The sequence below is a fragment of the Papio anubis genome, chromosome 2 (genome assembly GCF_008728515.1).
Source record: "Papio anubis isolate 15944 chromosome 2, Panubis1.0, whole genome shotgun sequence".
Classification (NCBI taxonomy): Eukaryota; Metazoa; Chordata; class Mammalia; order Primates; family Cercopithecidae; genus Papio; species Papio anubis.
Window position 1 is genome coordinate 97,866,565 of NC_044977.1, and position 14,285 is coordinate 97,880,849.

Consider the following 14,285-nt stretch of genomic DNA (forward strand, 5'->3'; position numbering starts at 1 on the left):
TCCTTCATGGGGAAGGGGAGATGGGGGAAATGTGGCAATTTGAGGGATAATGAATTATTTTTAGGGGGATTCAGTGGACTTAGAGAACATATGATGGCCTAAGACAAAGTCTGTTGGCCTACAGAACAGATAATAGTTTGTCTGTCCAGATGTGTTGACAGATTTGTCTCTCTTCCTGCAATATGAATTAAACTAATGAAAACTCCATGCCGGTGCAGTGGCTCACACCTGTAATCCCAGCCCTTCGGGAGGCCGAGGCAGGCAGATCACTTGAGGTCAGGAGTTTGAGACCAGCCTGGCCAACATGGTGAAATCTCTCTACTAAAAAAAATACAAAAATTAGCTGCGCATAGTGGCACACACCTGTAGTCCCAGCTACTCAGGAGGCTGAGGTGGGAGAATCACTGGAACCTAGGAGATCACACCACTGCACTCCAGTTTGGGCAACAGAGCGAGACTCCATCTCAAAAAAAAAAAAAAAAAAAAAAAACTGGAAAGGACCAGGAGTAATTTTTCCCCGCTTTGGCAGGTCTAGACTTTAAGCAGATAAGGAAACTTCATAGAACAGCTTCATGATGGGGAGGGGGTGGGTAGGAGGGGATAGGAGGTCAGAGAGACCTTGAGGCTGCATCTTCATTTGGTCCAGCATGTCAAAGCATCGTATTTTGGGGTATTCATTTCTGAGTCCCAGCACAATAAAGGATGATAATTATTAGGTAGAGGATGCAACAGGAACATCCGGCTGGGTGAGCCTAACCCAGGGTTGGGGTTGGAGAAATTCTCCCTGAGGAAACAATGTTCTACTTTAAGGAGATAGTATGTTGATTTTTCATTGAGAGTTAAGAGTCCATGGCTTAATGTTGGATGTTGTTGGAGTGTTGGTGTGTGTGATTGCTTCCATGCCTCTCCTCCAGTTGTCTGAGGGCATGATGGCCTTTCTCATCCAAAGCACGTGGCACACGTAAGTGTTCAGTGTTTGTTGAATTACTTAGAATTAAAAGGTTTGGGGCTTCTATATTCAGGATCCTACTGTCCCTAGAAGGTATGTATTTCTAGTTAATGAACAACAGTGACATCTGGTGGTAAGAGTTGGAATTTCACTCCACACTTAAAAGCCCCCTAAATACACTCGACTTCTGAATCCCACAGACAGATTTTTGGAGTGGAAGGAGTATTGGTCATGTAGGCCATGTCTCTTGCCTCACAGACGAGGAACAGCTGCTTGGTTTCAGGACTTGAAATTTAGGCTGTATCCCCATGTACATCTGTAGTTTATCACATCATAACTACCAGACCAGAACAACACTGAATGAACATAAAGTATTTTAAAGTTCTCGAGTCAGAGTGGAACTGCCAAATATTATTTATACACTTGGTCCCATTTGAAAGCTGTTTGAATAGAATAGGAGAATTTGGAGAGGCAGCTGGGACATGCACCCTGACTGGTTTGCTACTTTTATCAGTGAATGATTTACCTGATACGAGTTCATGGAAGAACTAACACTGCTCATACAATCTAGTTTCCTTGCCTACTTCCCCCTTAGTCACTGAATGAAGCAAAAGAAAGAATTTGTTTTTAGCAAGACAAAAGTTAGAAAAATTTCCCTCTAAATTCAGCAGTAATAAGTGAGTCTACAGTGGAGGCCGGTGTCCAGTTGATCCCCTCAGAGGAACCTAAGAACAGGTCCTTGCAGTAGTATTCTGAGCTTCTTATAACATTGGTGTAGGTCTTTTCCTATCCTGAATATAATTCTGAAGTGTTAGGACTGACTAAAATTTTACCATCACATCTTTGAGTTATGGCCCTTACCTAATCTCACCTTGTCTACAACCATATCTGTTGTCTTCCCCACAGTGGCCCTTCCTAGCTCACTCATTTCTGTCAATGGTAACCCCGTCTCCCACTGTCATCCCCTGAGCTCAAACCTCCTGGGCTCAAGCGATCTTCCCACCACAGCTCCCCAAGTAGTTGGGCTACAGGCGTGGGCCCCACATCCAGCTGATACTTGTATTTTTTGTAGAGATGGGATTTCACCATGTTGGTCAGGCTGGTGTCAACCTCCTGAGCTCAAGTGATCTGCCTGCCTCAGCCTCCCAAAATGCTGGAGTTACAGACGTGAGCCATTGTGCCTAGTGTGTATATATATGTATTTTTAAATTGAGAACAGGCTGGAGTGCAGTGGCATGATTATAACTCACTGCAGCTCTGTCTCCTAAGTTAAAGCAGTTCTCCTGCCTCAGCCTCCTGAGTAGCTGGAACTATACGCGCACACCACCACACCTAGCTTTTTCAGCCTTTATAGAAAGGAAGCTGAAGAGATTCCCACATACAACTGGTCTTTACTGTGAAAGTGGTAAACTAAATACTATTAAGTGCACAAGGCATTGGGGACCTAGTTAATGAGAGAAATGAATAATTACTAGGATCAGGTGACTCACCCAAATGTTTTGAAAGACTGTGATGTGAGCCAAGAATGGAATTGAGAAATACAAGGGTAAAATACAAATACATTATTAACCTTGTGCTGAAGGCTTGGTGGAGAGCCAGGGTAGATCTCATCTATCAGAGAGGTCCCTTGGAACTAAGAATTGACGAATCTTGGCAGAACATTGAATTTTCTAATAAAGTCAACATGTGATGAGTGAGACCACATCTATACAAACACATCTTAGACAAAATAGTTCCATGGATAAAATAAGATTTACTGTAGCCAAATGGTGTTAAGCTAAACACAAAATGTGCTGAAGGACTCTGGGAGGCTAGTAGCTACCAAAGCCCAAATCCATGGCAAATTGTACAGGCAGAACTTCCAGCACGAAGGGGCTTGAACCTGGAGAAAATGAACAATTTTTATCTATGTAGGGCTCCTGATTGTGAAGTGGAATAATTTAATAAGGCTTAACCCTGTGCCAAAAATATCTCTAGGCAGTTTGTTTCTGTTTGTTCTCAGTCCATGCTCACAATATCTTTCTGATGACTCTTTTGGCTTTGTGGGTGCCTGATGCTGGGAAGGGAGAGTCTCTGGACATGGGTCACAACCCACAGATATAAACGAGAGGCTTAGTGTTCCTGGTTTATGTCAGTTACACGTGACTGGTTTAAGTCTAGCGCCAAGAGATACTCATGGTATAATGACCAAATTGGATTTGGGGCCTGCAAAGGTGAGGTCTGGAATGAGAGCTGTGAAATGGAGAGAACCAAATGAGGCCTTGGTTTTAAGCTGTAGCAAAACTTACTTCCATTATCAGGCAAAACAGCTAAATCTGTAGTAATATATATGACTACTAAAATAATAAAGATAACTTAAGAGAATTTCACATTTTACAAAGCACTTTCGTGACCTATTTGATTATCATGATAATAAAGGTACTATTACTATTTTAAGTAGAAAGTTGAGGTTTGTGATTTGACTGATGTCAGAGTCAAAACTCAGATATTCCCACTTCTGACTTTATTCAATTCATTTTTGTTTCTCATGGTAAGAGTACCACTGTTTATGTTATGTTTACTTATTTGTGGGAGAGAGAATTTCAGTGAGGGGAAATATATTTGGTGACTATTATCATTGAGATAAATAAGCATGGGTAAAGGTCCCACTTTAAAGTTGGAACTACATGGAACTGTGGGGAGAATCTAATTTAGGGATTAGGAAAAAAAGCTGTTAGACCCACACAAGTATGCGCAGCTGATTTTTAAAACCTTTATTGTGGCAAATATACATATAAAAATTACCATTTTAACCCTTTTTAAATGTACAATACAGTGGAACTAAGTATACTCAAAATGCTATGTAACCATCACCACCATCCACCTCTAAAATCTTTTCATCAGCCCAAACAGAAACTCCATGCCCTGTAAGAATAACTTTTGGTTGGATGGGGTGGCTCCCACTTGTAATCCTAGCACTTTGGGAGGTCTATGCAATTCACTTGAGCCAGGAGTTCGAGACCAACCTGAGCAACATGGCGAAACACCATCTCTACAAAGAATACAAAAATTAACTTGGTGTGGTGGTGCGAGCCTGTGGTCTCAACTACTTGGGATGCTGAGGTGGGAAGATCAGCTGAGCCCAGGTGGTCGAGGCTGTAGTGAGCTGTCATTGTGCCACTGCATTCCAGCCTTGGTGACAGAGTGAGACCCTGTCTCAAAAACAAACAAAAACCCCAGAACCTCTCTACTTCTCCACTTCTTCCACTCCCTAGCATCCTCTATCCTACTTTCTGTCTCTATGAATTTGTTCATTCTAGGTACCTAATATACGTGGAATCATACAATATTTGCCATTTCATGTCTGGCTTATTTCACGTAGCATAATGTTTTCAAGGTTCATCTAGAATTCAGAATTTCATTCTTTTCTAAGGCTGAATATGCCATGGAGTATATATACCACATTTTATTTATCCATTCATCTGTTGAAGGTTGCTTGGGTTGTTTCTACCTTTTGGCTATCGTGAATAATGCTGCTATGAACATTGGCATACAATTATCTGTTTGAGTCCCTTCTTTATTTTTTATTATTATTTTTTTTTTTGTAGAGATGAGGTCTCGCTATGTTGACCAGGCTGATCTCGAGTTCCTGGCCTCAAGCAGTCCTGTACCTCAGCCTCCCAAAGGGCTGGGATTACAGGCGTGAGCTACTGTGTCTGGCCAAATCCCTTCTTTCAAATCTTTTGGGCATATACTTAGAAGTGGAATTGTAAATCATACGGTAATTCAATGTTTAACTTTCTGAGGAACCGCCAAACTGTTTTCTACAGTGCATATACCATTTTACATTCCCACCGGCCATGCATAAGGGTTCCAAATTCTTCACATCCTCGCAAATGGTATCTCGTGGTTTTGGTTTGCATTTCTCTAATGGTTAGTGATGTTGGGCATGTTTTCATGTACTTATTTGCCATTTGTATATCTTTGGATTAATGTCTATTGAAGTCCTTTACCCATTTTTGAATTGGGTTTTGTTGAAATAGCTAATCTGATTTTTGACAAAGGTGCAAAAGCAATTTAATGGAGGAAGCATAGCCTTCCAACAAATGGTGCTGGACAAACTGGACATCATACGCAAAAAAAGCAAAAAAGAAACTTGACCTAAATTTCATACCTTTATATAAAAATTACAACAAAATAAATCATGGCCATAAAACTCTTAACACTTATAAAAATGGGGGGAAATCTTTGGAACCCAGGGCTAGGCAAAGAGTTTTAGACTTGACATTAAAAGCACAATCCACAAAAGAAGGAATTGATAAATAAATTGGACCTTGTCAAAATCAAAGCCTTTTGTTCTGTGAAAGCCCAAGTGAAGAGGATTAAAAGATGAACTACAGATTCGGAGAAAGTATTTGCAAACCACATATCAAACAATGGACTAGTATATAGAATATATAAAGAATTCTCAAAACTCGACAGTTAGAAATTGGGCAAAAGATATGAACACACACTTCACCAAAGAAAATATACAGATGACAAATAAGCACATGAAAAAGAGGTTCAATATCATTATCTGTCATGTACATTAGAACCACAATGAGATATCACTACACACCTATTAAAACGACTAAAATAAAAATAGTGACAACATCAAATGCTGGCAAGGATGTGGAGAAATTGGATCACTTAAACATTTCTGGTAAGAATGTAAAGTGGAACAGTCACTCTAGAAAACAGCTTTGGCAATTTCTTCTAAAACTAGATATGCAGTTACCTTACTACACAGCATTTGCACTCTTGGGCATTTATTCCATAGGAATGAAAACTTATGTTCACATAAAAACTTACATATGAATGTTTATAGCAGCTGAATCATAATTGCTCCTAACTGGAAACAAGCCAGATGTCTTTTAGTGAGTAAATGGTTAAACTGGTACATTCATACTAGAACTACTCAGCAATAAAAAGGAATGGATTATTGATACACACAACAACTTGGATTAATCTCCAAGGAATTGTTCTGAGTAAAAAAAAAAAAAATCCATCCCCAAAAGTCTACATGCTGCATTATTTCATTTATATAACATTTTTTATATGACAAAATTTTAGAAATGGAGGACAGACTGGTGGTTATAAAGGGTTAGGGACTAGGACAGGAGGAAGGAGGGAAGTGTATATAGTTATAAAAGCACAACAGAGTTCCTTGTGATAGTAAGTATTTGGTATTTTTTTTTTTCTTTTTCTTTTGAGACAGAGTCCCACTCTGTCACCCAGGCTGGAGTGTAATGGCACGATCTCAGCTCACTGCAACCTCTACTTCCTGAGTTCAAGCGATTCTCATGCCTCAGCCTCCCAGGTAGCTGGGATTACAGGCAAGCACCACCATCCCTGGCTAATTTTTGTTATTTTTAGTAGAGATAGGATTTTGCCATGTTGGCCAGGCTGGTCTTGAACTCCTGGCCTCAAATAATCCGCCCACCTCAGCATCCCAAAGTGCTGGGATTATAGGCGTGCATGAGCCACTGTGCCCGGCCAGTATTTGGTATCTTGATGGCTGTGGATACACAAACTGACATATGATAAATCAAAAGAAAAGTACAGTTAAATTGGAGAAATCTAAGAGGAGTAGGTTGTATCGATATCAATATCCTGGTTGTAATATTATACTAAAGTTCTGCAAATATTATTATTGTGGGAAACTGGAAAAGTATACAGGGGTCTCTATTATTTCTTACAACTGCATGTGATTCTATAACAATCTCAATACAATTTCAAATTAAAAAGCAAAATACAAAGAGCAGCGTCCTACAGATACTTCTGGTTAGAGAAACAAAGTGGGCTGGAATCAACAAACATCTGTATACTCTACATGAGGAAATACTGGTGACCCAGATTGGATTCTCCAGCTTCTTGGATGATAAAATGTCAAGCTTATAAACTAAAGAAAATTCTCAAGAGAATTTTGGGCAGAAAAAAGATGGCATGAGAGCCTTACTGGTGACAGTGGAAAAGTAACAAATCTAGAGGAAAATCATCCCTGGGTTTGAAAAAATGGGTTACTGCAAAAATGATATCCTTGTCAAAAATAATCCTTGGATTGCTGGAGCAAATGTTTCCCCCTTTCCCAAACTTTTTAATACATACATTCTAGAATGTCTGTTCTGAAATTCTCCTGCATCCCTAATTTTCTCACAGCATGTTCTTACTTTAATGAAAACCTGGCTTTCTGCTAGGAACCATGCTTTCCAGAAGCCCTCTAAGTAGACCTGGCTATTCCTTTTCCTATACCACATAGTCCTATCGTGGTCATGAGGCAAACGAATGATACTCCCCACTACACACACCATATAAAAAGACCCTAATCCTTTGGGGCTCACATCTACTTGAATCCTACTCTTTATCTTGTCTCTTTGCTGCCACCTGTATATTTATAGGTCTCCCACCCTCAGGTCACTAGGCAGCAACTGGAGACCAGTGGAAAAGATCTGTTTTTCCTGTATCAGAAAACTTCGGGTTTACACCTGCAGTGCTGATGGCAGTCTAGTGCCATATCTTATGTATGCATGTCTATGGGATGGGTATTCATTCACCTTATGAGGAAAAAAAATAGAAAAACAACTACCAAGATTTTCAAATTATGAAGGCCTGGATAAATATTTGACCAGGCGCGGTGGCTCACGCCTGTAATCCCAGCACTTTGGGAGGCCAAGGCGGGCAGATCACCTGAGGTCAGGAGTTCAAGACCAGCCTGGTCAACATGGTGAAACCCCGTCTGTACTAAAAATAAAAAAATTAGCCGGGTGTGGTGGCAGGTGCCTGTAATCCCAGCTACTCGCAAGATTGAGGCAGGATAATCGCTTGAACCTGGGTGGTGGAGGTTGCAATAAGCCGAGATCGCGCCACTGCACTCCAGCCTGGGCGACACAGCGAGACTCTGTAGATAGATTAGATTAGATAGATAGATAGATAGACAGACAGACTGCCTCCCTTGAACCATCTTTCCTAGAAATTTGCCTCCCACCCCCATATTGCCCTGAAATATAGTAATGTCTTAAATTGGAAGGTGCAGTTAAAAAAAAAAATGCAAGTGTTTTCCTCTATGAAAATAAACGCTGTTCATTATTTTAAAAATCCTCTAAAATGTAAAAATAAACACAGCACTGCTATTCTACCGGCCAAATATAACCACTTTTAACACTTCTATTTCGGTATTGTTTTAGTGCCAGGTTTGAAATAAATGCAACTTTATTTATGTAGCATTGCTATATTGCGTCCTGCTTCCTTCACTCACCATCATAACATGGCCTTTCCCCACACTGTTTCACATTTTTCAAGTATGTCTGAACGGCTACTTTAAATTTCATGGTGAGATCGTTCGCTGTTTAACTCCCCAGCAGGAGAGAGGAATGGGCATCTCTGTACAGAACGTTTGGTCCACAAAACTTTCTAAAAAATATACTCCAGAAGATTTAAAATCTCCAGCGCACTCGAGATGGTGCCCCTTTGAATCCAGCCCAGCGCGCCCTCAGCGCCTCTGTCACTTTCAGAACTCTTGGCGCCCTCTCGGCCCCCGTAGAGACGCGTTGAAAACGCGCGAGTGACGTCACTGGTTTCCCTGGTGACGGTTTCCCTGGCAGCGCGTGCCGGCGTCCGGAGGAGGTGACCTAGCCGCTGCAGTCCGAGAAGAGAGAAGTGGAGAGAGACCGCTGTAAGTGCCGGGGAGGGCGGAAGGGCCGGGCCGGAGCCGGGAGAGAGCCCGCAGCCGCCGGGGGCGCGGACCCAATCCTGAGCGCAACCCCAGCCCGAGCGTGCTGCCACTGGCCGGGCGCCGGGCGCCCGCGAGGACTCCCTCATGGTCTTTTGAATCTTCACACACAGCCCTCTTCTTCCCCAGGAAGACGCTTATTTTCCATGCAGTACATGGGTTAGTGAGGCGCGGAGGGTGGGTCGCCTGCCCCAAAGTCATAGCGTAGATGGCACAGTCAGAACTCGAACTCAGGTCCGCCTGACAAGCGCTGTCTGTTGGGCCTCTGCCGGAGTGCCCTCTCGCACCGCAGTGAGATGGGACCCGGCGGCGTGAACTTCCCCATCTCCCAGTTCCCCTTCCAGGCCCAGCCCCTACAGGACTGCTGGGGGACTCGCAAGAGGGAGTTCCCCTCCACGCGCGGACTCCAGCCCGGAGAACCAGAGCATCACCCCGCTCCCATCCCAAACCCATCCCTACGTAGATGCTAGCAGTGTATAGGGCGCCAAACTAGGCATCTGCGGGCGGCTCCCCTACACCTCCAGGCCTTCAGGCTGTTGTTGAGAATACTCGAAAAGAACACAGTAAAAGAAAAGAAGAAAGTGAACCCGGGAGGTGGAGCTTGCAGTGAGCCGAGATCGCGCCACTGCACTCCAGCCTGGGGGACAGAGCGAGAGTCCGTCTCAAAAAAAAAAAAAGAAAAGAAAAGAAAAAGAAAAAAAAGAAAAGAAGAAAGAGAAGGAGAGAGGAAGAGAAAAACAATGAAAGAAAGTGGCAGGCCAATGAGGCAAGGGGTCTCAGTCCTTTCTCACTGGTCCCTGTCACCTATGCACTCAACAGCCTGTGGGATCTTGCTGCCTCATAGGACTCCCGAGTGGGTGCCACTCTTCCCACTCCCTGGCTCTAAATCCTACTTGAGCCAAGAGTTCTTTCCATACAGCTCTAGCCTTTATTTTATTATTTTTGATTATTATTACTGGTTTTTTTTTAGACGGAGTCTCGCTCTATTGCGCAGGCTGGAGTGCAGTGGCGCGATCTCGGCTCACTGCAAACTCTGCCTCCCAGGTTCAAGCGATTCTCCTGCCTCGGGTTCTTGAGGAGCTGGGATTACAGGCACCCGCCACCATGCCTGGCTAATTTTGGTACTTTTCCTACAGACGGGTTTTCACCATGTTGGCCAGGCTGGTCTCGAACTCCTGACCTCAGGTGATCCGTCCACCTCAGCCTCCCAAAGTCCTGGGATTACAGGCATGAGCCACTGCACTCGGCTTAGCCTTTACTTTTAAAAGAAAATTAATAGACTTAAAGCAGATTTCCGGAAGCACTGAACAAAAAACATTTCCTTTACACATTCCATATTCCCGTTTCCTCTGTTGTTAACATCTTCCACATTGCATTGGTATGGTACATTTGTTATCGTTGATACAACTATATTGGTATGTTATTACTAACTAAAGTCCATAGTTTACGTTAGAGTTCATTTGTTGTTGTTGTGTTGTTGTTATTGTTGTTTTGAGACAGTCTCATTTTGTCACCCAGGCTGGAGTGCAGTGGCCTGATCATGGCTCACTGTAGCCTGGAACCTCTGGGCTCAAGCAATCCTCCCACCTTAGCCTTCTGAGTAGCTGGGAACACAGGCACATGCCACCATACCCGGCTAATTTTTTTATTTTTTGTAGAGATATGGTCTTGCTATGTTGCCCAAGTTGGTCTCAAACTCCTGGCCTCAAGTGGTCCTCCCATCTTGGCTTCCTAGAGTATTGAGATTACAGCTGTGAGTCACCACACCTGGCCAGCATTCATTGCTTTAGGTTGTACAGGTCTACAAGTTTTGCTAAATGTTTAATTCTATGTATCCACCATTAAAGTATACAGAACAGTTTCACCTCCCTAAAAACCTCCTAGGCTTTACTGTTCATTCCTCCTTCCCCCAACCCCTGGAAACCACTGATATTTTTCATTTAGAAGGGATTTACAACCACTGACATCTTTTACTTCTCTGTAATTTTGCCTTTTCCAGAATATTATACAGTTTGCAATTATATAGTACGTAGCCTTTTCAGACTGGCTTCTTCACTTAGCAATATACATTTAGGTTTCTTTCATGTCTTTTCGTGGCTTGATAGCTCATTTCTTTTCATCACGCAATAATATTCCCTGATATGAGTGTACCAGGTTATCTGTTCACCTACTGAAGTACATCTTGTTTTTTTCTGATGTTTGGTAATTATGAATAAAGCTATGAACATTTCATGTGCAGGTTTTTGTGTGGCTATGTTGTTCAACTCATTTGGATACATATGATTACTGGATCACGGGGCAAGACTATGTTTAGCTTTGAAAAAGACTACCCAATTGTCTTGCAAAGTGGCTTTTCCATTTTGCATCCCCACCAGCAATAAATGGAAATTCTTGTTGCTTCACATTCTTGCCATCATTTGATGTTGTCAATGTTTTGGATTCTAGCCATTCTAATAGGTAGGTAATGGTATCTCATTTTTGTTTTAATTTGCAATTTCCTAATTATATATGATGCTGAACATCTTTTCATGTCTATTTGCCATCCGTGTTTCTTTTTCGTTGAGGAGTTTGTTCAGATCTTTTGTCCGCTTTTTAAATTATTATTATTATTATTTTTTGAGATGGAGTTTCACTCTTATCGCCCAGACTGGAGTGCAATGGCATGATCTCGGCTCACTGCAACCTCCACCTCCCAGGTTCAAGCAATTCTCCTGCTTCAGCCTCCTGAGTAGCTGGGATTACAGGCTCCTGTCACCACGCCCAGCTAATTTTTATATTTTTAGTAGACACAGGGTTTCACCATGTTGGCCAGACTGGTCTCGAACTGCCGACCTCAGGTGATCCACCCACCTCGGCCTCCCAAAATTCTGGGATTACAGGCATGAGCCACACCCTGACCTTGCCCACTTTTTAACTGGGGTATTTTCTTATTATTAAGTTATCAGAATTCTTTGTATATTTTGGATATAGTCCTTTGTCAAATATGTGTCTGGCAGGTTTTCTTCCAGTCTCTATGGCTTCTCTTTTCTTTCATTTTATTGTTTTTTATTTTTTTTATTTTTTGAGTCTTGCTTTGTAGCCCAGGCTAGAGTGCAGTGGATGGAGTGATCTCAGCTTACTGCAACCTCCACCTCCCGGGTTCAAGCGATTCTCCTGCCTCGGCCTCCCGAGTAGCTGGGATTATAGATGTGCGCCACCACGCCTAGCTAATGTTTGTATTTTTAGTAGAGACAGGGTTTCACCGTGTTGGCCAGGCTGGTCTTAAACTCCTGACCTCAAGTGATCCGCCTGCCTCAGCCTCCCAAAGTGCTGGGATTACAGGCATGAACCACCACTCCCGGCCTCTTCATTTTCTGAGTTTTATGTTTCTCCTAGTATAGATCTTACACATATTTTGTAAGATTTATTCCTAAGTATTTCAATGTTTATGTTAATATATATGGCATTGCATTTTTAACTTGAGTTTTCCATTGCTTATTGCTAGTATGTGGGAAACCATTTGACTTCTGTATATTAACCTTACTTCTTGCAACCTTGCTGCAATCACTTATAAGTTCCAGGAGTTTTTTTTGTTTTTTTTTTTTAATAGATTCTTTGAGATTTTCTGCATAGACAATCAGTCATCTGCAACCAAGGCAATTTTATTTCTTCCTTTCCAAAATATGTATCTTTTGTTTCCTTTTCTTGGCTTATTCCATTAGGTAGAACTTCTAGTATGATGCTGAATGAGAGTGAAGGGACGTCTTGCCATGTTCCCAGTTTTAGGGGGAAAGCGTGTAGTTTCTCACCGCTAAGTATGATGGTAGCTGTGTGTTTTTTGTAGATATTCTTAATCAAATTGAAGAAGTTCCCTTCTATTCCTAGTTTACTTAGAGTTTTTATCATGAATGAGCACTGGATTTTGTCAAATGCTTTTTCTGTGTCTATTAATATGATTGTGTGACTTTTCTTCTTTAGCCTGCTGATGTGATAGGTTTACGTTAATTGATTTTCTAATGTTAAACCAGCCTTGCATACCTAAAGTAACTCCTATTTGGTGATGTGGTATAATTTTTCAGATACATTGTTGGATTCAATTTGCTAATATTCTTGGAGAGGAAGTTTTTTTTTTTTTTTTGAAACAGGATCTCGCTCTTTCGCCCAGGCTGGAGTGCAGTGGCGCAATCATGGCTCACTGCAGTGAAAGGAAGGTTTGAGAATTACCTTCCTTCCTTTCACTTGACTGGCCAATCGAACTCTTTCTTTGCTGCAAAACTGGCTGTTTTCCATGTATTGGTTTTCTGGACAGCAGGCAAGATAAACCTGTCAGGCTGTTACTTGCTTCCAGCTGCCTCTTCTTCCTCTTCCTTCTCCTTCCCTCTCTCCCACCTCGTCACTCTGCACCTTCTCCTTATGCTGCTTTGTTCATACTCTAGGTTTCAACTACCTGAGGCTCCAGCTCAGACTTCCCTTCTGAACCCCAGACCCACTCAGCATCTCAGCCAGCCAGCTGTCCACCCAGCACTCGAAGTCCACCACCTTGTCTGCAGCGCGGAAAACTGCTCCTCTGTCAGGGCCTGCTCTCTCCCCAATCACTCAAACCCAAACCACCTAGGTTTCTCCCCTCTCCTTCTCCACATAGCTGCCTTCAGTCCCTTCCATTTGGCAGCAATTCCTGTTCCCCCTTCTCCATCTCCACTGCTGCAGTTTTGATTTAGGCCCACATGGCTTCCCAGAGACCCCCTCCTAACTAGGCCCTTTGCCTCCAGCTCTGCGGAAGGCAAAGGTGATCCTGTGTACACCCTCTGAACATCCCCAGCGCCTCAAGATAAAGTCCAGGCTCCTTAGCTGGGCAGATCAGACCCTCCTTCTGGTGCCTCCCCAAATGTGCCCTGCCCTCTGGCCATTCTGAACCCTTCATAGTTCCCCACACTCATCACATTCCCTGCACATGTTCTTCTGGCAGGAAAGCCCTCTGCCCCCTACTCAGGCACCGTCCCTTTCCCACCCAGGCCAATTTCTTCTGCATTCAGCTTCAAATTGACTAAAATGCCTGTCTCTCCTGCAGCCTCTCTCTTCCCAGACAGCCTCTCAGAGGAATTAATACCTCTCATTCTCAAACCAGCTTAATGTTAGGCGTACCTGGGAAGCTTTAAAGATACAAAAGTAGCCGGGCATAGTGGTACACGCCTGTAGTCCCAGCTACTCAGGAGGCTGAGGCAGGAGAATCGCTTGAACCCAGGAGGCAGAGGTTGCTGTGAGCTGAGATCATGCCATTGCACTCCAGCCTGGGCAACAAGAGCGAAACTCCATCTCAAAAAAATAAAAATAAAAATAGACACCCTGGCCACAGCCCAGATCAATTAATTCCAAATCTCCACTGGCCTCATGAATAGCACAGATTAGATACTAATACTCTGGGGGCCGGTCTGGACCATAGGTGTCCTCTCAGTGCAGACGTTGCTGTCTATCCCAGAGGCTTCACTGGGCCAAGAACACCACTTTTCATACAGTGATAATGATAATTATTTCCATGCATTCTTTCACTTAATCTCACAACCTCCCTGTGAAGTTCGTAAGTATCAGAGTCCCATTTTACAAATGGGAAAC

The 14,285-nt window shown here is 42.8% G+C and overlaps 1 protein-coding gene across 7 annotated transcripts in view; it reads left to right on the forward strand.

Moving 5' to 3' along the window:
- Window positions 1–8,057: 8,057 nt before the first annotated feature.
- Window positions 8,058–14,285, forward strand: part of CCDC13 (coiled-coil domain containing 13) — a 64,718-nt gene continuing 58,490 nt past the window's right edge. For 3 of the 7 annotated variants that reach the window (XM_009201077.4, XM_009201081.4, XM_009201076.4), the window contains exon 1: window positions 8,060–8,639. The gene's annotated coding sequence lies outside the window, so the exon portion shown is untranslated. Of the gene's footprint in view, window positions 8,640–14,285 lie in introns of all 7 variants that reach the window. The other 4 variants (XM_009201082.4, XM_017955541.3, XM_009201078.4 and 1 more) reach the window with 3 other exon arrangements.